This window comes from Mesoplodon mirus, assembly GCF_964341445.2.
Source record: "Mesoplodon mirus genome assembly, chromosome: 2".
Lineage (NCBI taxonomy): Eukaryota > Metazoa > Chordata > Mammalia > Artiodactyla > Ziphiidae > Mesoplodon > Mesoplodon mirus.
The window spans coordinates 136,275,866-136,285,259 of record NC_138977.1 but is presented as its reverse complement, the minus strand read 5'-3'; positions in this window follow the sequence as shown (position 1 = coordinate 136,285,259).

Genomic DNA, 9,394 nt, shown 5'->3' with positions numbered 1-9,394 from the left:
GTGAGAATTCTTTTAAAGAAATTGGTAACAGGTATGTTGCAAAGCAATTCTCCACATGGATTATTGTCCAATAAATAACAAATCTCATTCATTTAATTATTCTTTTGTGCCACAGATGCTTATGGAGCAATTGGCACATTGAATACACTAGACTAGGTGCTGAGAAACACACAAGTGATGAATTAAGTGCAGCAACTGCTTATAAAATTTTTACATTCTACAGGAGAGCTGAGCAAGAGGTAAGTTGTATTCATTTATACATCATTTCAAATAAGGTAGAAATGGATAAATACTAGAAATATGGGTGCAATATTTTGGACATACAGGGAGGGTGGGTTTGGAGTGTCACGTTCATCTGAGGAGAGCAGGAATCACTTCATGAAGAAACTGGAATTAAGAGGGACAGTTGATGTGGGAGGGGCAGAGAATGGCTTTCCTGTGATAGAGGCAGAATGAGCAAAGGCACAGAGCAGGAAATAGCAGTTTAAAAAAACATGTATAATGATGAAAGGACAGTTCATTTTAACAAACAATTTAAATGTTTGTGTAGATAGGACACTGTAAAATGTAGTTTTTGAGCAAATGATAGATACAGGAAGTAACCTCAGAAGCTAAAGCACCATGTATAGAAGAGTGGGCATTCTGGACAGTGAAGCTTCCGCTTGGAAACAGAAGATCACTCAAGATGAAATAACCTGGAAATGGGAACACTAGCATCCATCTGATGCTGGTGTTTTATCAAAAGTAGGTTTACTGTACATGTGGGTTTGTAAATTAGTGGGAAGACTCCATAAGAGAATGATAATTCTGACTTAGGAGGGCAGCTTCCTGCAGCTTCTATTCTCCTTCATCACTCTCCGCATGTTAGAAAGGAGACCAAGGTGGTAAACAGTGTCATTTGACTCCAAAAAAACAGTATTTAATCTTTAGAATAACACGTAGTACCACCTACCTTCATACCTAGTGGTCTACTGATGTGAATGGTCAAAGAATTCTATTCCAGCTGCTGAAGGCAATGAGCTTGAAGCTTGATATTAAGAGTAGCTATAAAATTATCCAGTTTTTAAATCCAACCACAGAATTTGTTTTTATGGCCTACTATGGAACTGTAGCTACAGGTTAACTAAAGTTATAAAGTAATATTTCCTTTTTATGGTTCTGAATTCACTGCCTTGTAATTTCAGAGATCACCTTGTTCTACAGTGGGGCAAGCCTTATGGTGTTATAATTTTGTAAAGCTCAATGAAGATCATGTGACTTTTTCTTTTCCAAATTTTGATTCTATATTATTCCTATACTATTATTTGTATCTAGCTCATCACTATATTAATTGCTAGAATGTAGATAGGCTACCTTATATAATTTTAAGCCTTATATTTCCTGTTTTGTTCTATGTCTTGCTTATAAGTAAGGTATAATTAAAACTTAAAATTAAATATTGTCTTATATCTTAATGGGAGTAAAAATGCTATGCATTAAGTCATATTTAAATTTGATAAACATGTGAAAGTACATAGAATTACTAGATTACCTGATATATACATACATATATGCTTTTATATATTTATATTTCAGAGGAATAAATTCAGATTATAAACAGTCTCACCATTTTCTTCTATAAAGCAACTTTGTTTAATAGCTAAATATATGCATATTTTCCCAAATTCAAAATAGTAACCTATGATTTTAATACACATATAAAATATTAGCTATGTTTAGACCTTATTAAATAAAGCTAATAATTCTATTTTGTTGATACTTCATATACTTTATAAAACATAAACTGATTCCCCTATAAGGATCAGTTTGATTTTATCACTTTTTTTCCCATCTACAATTAAATCTTAAAAAAAGAATCATGACTCAGTAGTAGTGTATTAGGTCTGAAAAAATATAACTTCAAAGATACTTATCAGAAGGATAAAAAATGGCTATAGAAGCCTAAATAAATTACTGGCTTTCTTTTAGGGCTGTGTCTACATAGGCAAGGTAGAGAATAGAAGTACTTACTTGAAAAGAGCTGGGCAAAAATTTTAAGCCCTGTAACTGAAGAAATGATACAGTAAGGAGATTGTAGCCTGGTTAGCCGGAGTGTGTATTTACATTGATTCCATTGACTTGACATAATTGTGTTAACTCTATGTAAATTTTTACCCTTATAGGTATGGGTAGAAAACCTAGAAATAAAATTCTCTAATTTGATACAACCTAGCCCTACCTTTAATGCAGCTTGGTTTCCTTTTTTTTTTTTTTTAACATCTTTATTGGAGTATAATTGCTTTACAGTGGTGTGTTAGTTTCTGCTTTATAACAAAGTGAATCAGCTATACATATACATATACCCCATATCTCCTCCCTCTTGCGTCTCCCTCCCACCCTCTCTATCCCACCCCTCTAGGTGGTCACAAAGCACGAAGCTGATCTCCCTGTGCTATGCAGCTTCTTCCCACTAGCTATCTGTTTTACATTTGGTGGTATATATAAGTCCATACCACTCTCTCAGTTCGTCCCACCTTACTCTTCTCCCTCCCTGTGTACTCAAGTCCATTCTCTACATCTGCGTCTTTATTCCTGTCCTTCCCCTAGGTTCTTCACAACCTTTTTTTTTTTTTAAGTTTCCATATATATGTGTTAGCATATGGTATTTATTTTTCTCATTCTGACTTACTTCACTCTGTATGACAGTCTCTAGGTCCATCCAACTCACTACGAAAAACTCAATTTTGTTTCTTTTTATGGCTGAGTAATATTCCACTGTATGTATGTGACACATCTTCTTTATCCATTATCTGTCGATGGACACTTAGGTTGCTTCCATGTCCCAGCTATTGTAAATAGAGCTGCAGTGAACATTGTGGTACATGACTCTTTTTGAAATATGGTTTTCTCAGGGTATATGCCCAGTAGTGGGATTGCTGGGTCATATGGTAGTTCTATTTTTAGTTTTTTGAGGAACCTCCATATTGTTCTCCATAGTGGCTGTATCCATTTACATTCCCACCAACAGTGCAAGAGTGTTCCCTTTTCTCCACACCCTCTCCAGCATTTATTGTTTATAGGTTTTTTGATGATGGCCATTCTGACTGGTGTGAGGTGATACTTTGTTGTACTTTGATTTGCATTTCTCTAATGATTAGTGATGTTGAGCATCCTTTCATGTGTTTGTTGGCAATGTGTATATCTTCTTTGGAGAAATGTCTATTTAGGTCTTCTGCCCATTTTAGGATTGTGTTGTTTGTTTTTTTGATGTTGAGCTGCATGAGCGTTTGTAAATTTTGGAGATTAATCCTTTGTCAGTTGCTTCATTTGCAAATATTTTCTCCCATTCTGAGGTTTGTCTTTTCATCTTGTTTATGGTTTCCTTTGCTGTGCAAAGGCTTTTAAGTTTCATTAGGTCCCCTTTGTTTATTTTTGTTTTTATTTCCAGTTCTCTAGGAGGTGGGTCAAAGAGGATCTTGCTGTGATTTGTCATAGAGTGTTCTGCCTATGTTTTCCTCTAAGAGTTTTATAGTGTCTGTCCTTACATTTAGGTCTTTAATCCATTTTGAGTTTATTTGTGTGTGTCGTATTAGGGAGTGTTCTAATTTCATTCTTTTACATGTAGCTGTCAAGTTTTCCCAGCACCACTTATTGAAAAGGCTGTCTTTTCTCCATAGTATGTTCTTGCCTCCTTTGTCGTAAATTAGGTAACCATATGTGCATGGGTTTATCTCTGGGCTTTCTATCCTATAACATTGATCTATATTTCTACTTTTGTGCCAGTACCATACTGTCTTGATTAGTGTAACTTTGTAGTATAGTCTGAAGTCAGGGAGACTGAGTCCTCCAGCTCCATTTTTCTTTCTCAAGATTGCTCTGGCTATTCAGGGTCTTTTGTGTTTCCATACAAATTGTGAAACTTTTTGTTGTAGTTCTATGAAAAATGCCATTGGTATTTTGATAGGGATTGCATTAAATCTGTAGATTGCTTTGGGCAATATATTCATTTTCACAAAATTGATTCTTCCAATCCAAGAACATGGTATATCTCTCCATCTGTTTGTATCATCTTTCATTTCTTTCATCAGTGTCTTATAGTTTTCTGCATACAGGTCTTTTGTCTCCTTAGGTAATTATATTCCTAGGTATTTTATTCTTTTTGTTGCAGTGGTAAATGGGAGTGTTTCCTTGATTTCACTTTCAGATTTTTCATCATTAGTATATAGGAATGCAACAGACTTCAGTGCATTAATTTTGTATCCTGCTACTTTACCAAATTCATTGATTAGCTCTGGTAGTTTTCTGGTAACATCTTTAGGATTCTCTGTGTATGGTGTCATGTCATCTGCAAACAGTGACAGCTTTACTTCTTCTTTTCCAATTAGGATTCTTTTATTTCTTTTTCTTCTCTGATTGCTGTGGCTAAAACTTCCAGAACTATGTTGAATAATAGTGATGAGAGTGGACAATCTTATCTTGTTCCTGATCTTAGAGGAAATGGTTTCAATTTTTCTCCATTGAGCACGATGTTGGCTGTGGGTTTGTCATATATGGCCTTTATTATGTTGAGGTAAGTTCCCTCTATCCCTACTGTCTGGAGGGTTTTTATCATAAATCAGTGTTGAATTTTTTCAAAAGCTTTTTCTGCATCTATTGAGATGATCATATGGTTTTAATCCTTCAATTTGTTAATATGATGTATCACATTGATTGATTTGCATATATTGAAGAATCCTTGCATTCCTGGGATAAACCCCACTTAATCATGGTGTATGATCATTTTAATGTGCTGTTGGATTCTGTTTGCTAGTATTTTGTTGAGGATTTTTGCATCTATGTTCATCAGGGATATTGGCCTATAGTTTCCTTTCTTTGTGACATCTTTGTCTGGTTTTGGTTTCAGGGAGATGGTGGCCTCATAGAATGAGTTTGGAGTGTTCCTCCCTCTGCTATATTTTGGAAGAGTTTGAGAAGGATAGGTGTTAGGATAGATAGCTCTTCTCTAAATATTTGATAGAATTCGCCTGTGAAGCCATCTCGTCCCGTGCTTTCATTTGTTGGAAGTTTTTTAATCACAGTCTCAATTTCAGTGCTTGTGTTTGGTCTGTTTATATTTTCTATTTCTTCCTGGTTCAGTCTCAGAAGGTTGTGCTTTTCTAAGAATTTGTCCATTCTTCCAGGTTGTCCATTTTATTGGCATATAGCTGCTTGTAGTCATCTCTCATGATGTTTTTTATTTTTGCAGTGTCAGTTGTTACTTCTCCTTTTTCATTTCTCTTTCTATTGATTTCAGTCTTCTTCCTTTTTTTCTTGATGAGTCTGGCTAATGGTTTATCAATTTTGTTTATCTTCTCAAAGAACCAGCTTTTAGTTTTATTTATCTTTGCTATTGTTTCCTTCATTTCTTTTTCATTTATTTCTGATCTGATCTTTATTTCTTTCCTTCTAACTTTGGTTTTTTTTTGTTCTTCGTTCTCTAATTGCTTTAGGTACAAGTTTAGGTTGTTTATTTGAGATGTTTCTTGTTTCTTGAGGTAGGATTGTACGGCTATAAACTTCACTCTTAGAACTGCTTTTGCTGCATCTTTAGGTTTTGCATCATCATGTTTTCGTTGTCATTTGTTTCTAGGTATTTTTTGATTTCCTGTTTGATTTCTTCAGTGATCTCTTGGTTATTAAGTAGTATAGTTTTTATCCTCCATGTATTTGTATTTTTTACAGATTTTTTCCTGTAATTGATATCCAGTCTCATAGCATTGTGGTCAGAAAAGGTCCTTGTTATGATTTCAATTTCCTTAAATTTACCAAGGCTTGATTTGTGACCCAGGTTATGATCTATCTTGGAGAATGTTCCATGAGCACTTGAGAAGAAAGTGTATTCTGTTGTTTTTGGATGGAATGTCCTATAAATATATCAATTAAGTCCATCTTCTTTAATGTATCATTTAAACCTTATGTTTCCTTATTTACTTTCATTTTGTATGATCTGTCCATTGGTGAAAGTGGAATGTTGAAGTCCCCTACTCTGATTGTGTTACTGTTGATTTCCCCTTTTATGGCTGTTAGCACTTGCCTTATGTATTGAGGTGCTCCTATGTTGGGTGCATAAATATTTACAATTGTTATATCTTCTTGGATTGATCCCTTGATCATTATGTAGTGTCCTTCTTTGTCTCTTGTAATAGTCTTTATTTTAAAGTCTATTTTGTCTGATATGAGAGTTGCTACTCCAGCTTTCTTTTGATTTCCATTTGCATGGAATATCTTTTTCCATCCCCTCACTTTCAGTATGTATGTGTCCCCAGGTCTGAAGTGGGTCTCTTGTAGTCAGCATATATATGGGTTTTGTTTTTGTACCCATTCAGCCAGTCTATGTCGTTTGGTTGGAGCATTTAGTTCATTTACATTTAAGGTAATTATCGATATGTATGTTCCTATTCCCATTTTCTTAATTGTTTTGGGTTCGTTACTGTAGGCCTTTTCCTTCTCTTGTGTTTCTTGCCTAGAGAAGTTCCTTTAGCATTTGTTGTAAAGCTGGTTTGGTGTTGCTGAATGCTCTTAGCTTTTGCTTTTCTGTAAAGGTTTTAATTTCTCTGTCAACTCTGAATGAGATTCTTGCTGGGTAGAGTAATCTTGGTTGTAGGTTTTTCCCTTTCATCACTTTAAATATGTCCTGCCACTCCTCTCTGTCTTGCAGAGTTTCTTCTGAAAGATCAGCTATTAACCTTATGGGCATTCCCTTGTATGTTATTTGTTGTTTTTCCCTTGCTGCTTTTAATATTTTTTGTTTGCATTTAATTTTTGATAGTTTTATTAATATGTGTCTTGGTGTGCTTCTCTTTGCATTTATCCTGTATGGGACTCTTTATTTCTAGGACTTGATTGACTATTTCCTTTCCTAATTTAGGGAAGTTTTCAACTATAATCTCTTCAAATATTTTCTCAGTCCCTTTCTTTTTCTCTTCTTTTTCTGGGACCCCTATAATGGTTTCCTATTATCACTTGAAAATCATTGGTGATTTTCCTATAGGGGCTTTTAAAAAAGAAATCTAACAATGAAAGTTTATGTGCTCAATAAAACATGCCTGTTAAGAGTGTTATTTGCTCTTTATTGACTTTAGAAGTTTATTTCTTCCAGTTTAGAAAAAATGTAGTTTTGCCTTTTAGGAGTTATAGCGTTTTTGTCCAAATAATGTCTCTCTGTTACTACAGCTGATATAATATTCCTTTGTGGAAATCTGATTAAAACAAACAAAACAAAACTCATTAGTCCAAATTCTGTTCTTTGTAGTGCTGACATCAAATGGGAATTTCATACATTTAACAGAAAAAAGACTTTAAACAGTTGAGAATTTGGTAAACATCAAGCTATTTTAGGCAAGGGGCTACATCATAATTACATCAGCAGTTGAGCATAAAGGTACCTAAAACTGTTGTGTATAGTGTTGTGGAGTTTTTGTATTGTTTTGTTTTGTTTTTGTATTTAAGCTTTTCTTTATATACAAAGTGGGTTTAATAAAATAGATAGCTCTCTTCAAAAGTTTCAGACCAGAGAACATTTGAATACTAGCATAGAAAATTTGTTCTTCTTGTCCACACATATTAATTTCATTTTGTTCCATAAATTTTCTTATTGTTATTTGATATTTCTAAACTATATAAGAAAACAACTAAAATTTCCTACAAAATTATGATTATTTTAATTTTTTACTGAAGATGATATTTTTACTGAAATTTCCAGGTTGCCAGAAAAATGCCTTTGACCATTTTGGAATATTAGAAAGAACATAATCTATTTATAAGAAAAGGAAAAAAACCTTCAACATAATACATTAAAAAATTGTTCTAACTCTTTTTCTAAGCAAAAGTAGCTCAGAGCTAGACATAATTTGAGAATATTTAGGAGCAAAAGAACAATCATACCACTGAATATATGGATAAATTTCTTTTGCTCTTATGATGAGATATTTTTCTAAATGGCTGTTTAAACCTATAGCATTGAATGTTTACACTAATATATTACTGACTCAAATTTTTGCTTTCTTTCCTTCCATCAGAATCACTTTGGTTAATTTTCTTTACATAATGAGAAATGAGTAATTGAGAATGCATGAGTATACCTAACACTAGGAGATTCAAGACGTATTATGTTGTAGAGAGGGAATAAAGAGTCCCATTGTTACTGAATTGAGTTCAATTCTATTCTTTAAGATCCTTTTCTCTTCAGACATTTCACAGAGTCATTTGAAATAAAGACTATAACTTTGAAAACAAAGACTTGCCAGTTTAGTTAGGGGAAATTGGAATAGAAAATTAAATGTTGAATAAGACTCCAAATTTCTTAGAGTATTTTTGTTCTTCTAGACATCCTTCAGAGTAATTCTTTTAAAACATAAACCTTGTCAGTAAATTCTCTGCTTAGACCCGGACATTGTTTTCCCATAGCTTCAGCATAAACTCTAATGTTAGCCCCCAGGATCTTCACCCTCTTCCAGCATCATTTCTCTCAGTGTATCCCCCCATCACCCACCATGCTCCTTATGCTGCTTTTAATAAGCAATTTCCTCCATTCATAATCACACTTGTGTCCTTTCCTGCTCTGTTCCAGCACATCTTTCAGTTGTAACTTCTGTGATGTCTTTGCTGACACTGTCTACTCTTCCAATCCCCACAGTCAGAACTAGAGGCTTCCTGCTCTGTGCTCCCATACTTCTGTTACAGCCCTTTCACAGTTTTATCACGTGTTGTTCACATTTCTCTTTTCCACCAGATTGTGAGTTACCTAAGGGCAAGGGAAGCATTTTGTTTTTGGAGTTCTAACATCTAGCACAGAAAAGGCAGATGGTGGTTACACAAGAAATGTTTGTTTTATTAATTGATTAACACTTAATAAGCATTTAATGTATGCCCAGGTAAGAACAACATTCTAATATTACATTTTAGGGGGATATGTAGAAGTCAGAAGCTAACATGGGCTGTGAATAATAAATGCTGACTAACATCATTATTTCCTGTTCTCAAAAAACTTGAAGTAGGTAAAATAAATACCCAGAATAAACTCTCCAAGATAGTTATATTCAACATATGTATTTTCCTTTCATGTGCAGCTCAAGTCCCAGGAGGCATTTTCTGACCACTCCAACTTATATTTATCTCCGTGTTTCTATTACTTTTCTGTGTTATCCAGCCAGGTTCTAAATCTATGCTTCGTTGAACTGTTCATTGGTTTTTAGATGTGCATTTTGTCTTTCTTTCTGATTATAAAGATTATATGTTCTTTTAGGGCAGGGGTTACATCTTCTACTTTGAATTTTCTCTGCACAACCTAGTGAGAAGCTGCACACATAATACGATCTCAAAAATTATTTATGGAATGTGTAGAGGTTCGGAATGAGCCTCCTCAGAATGTGTCACT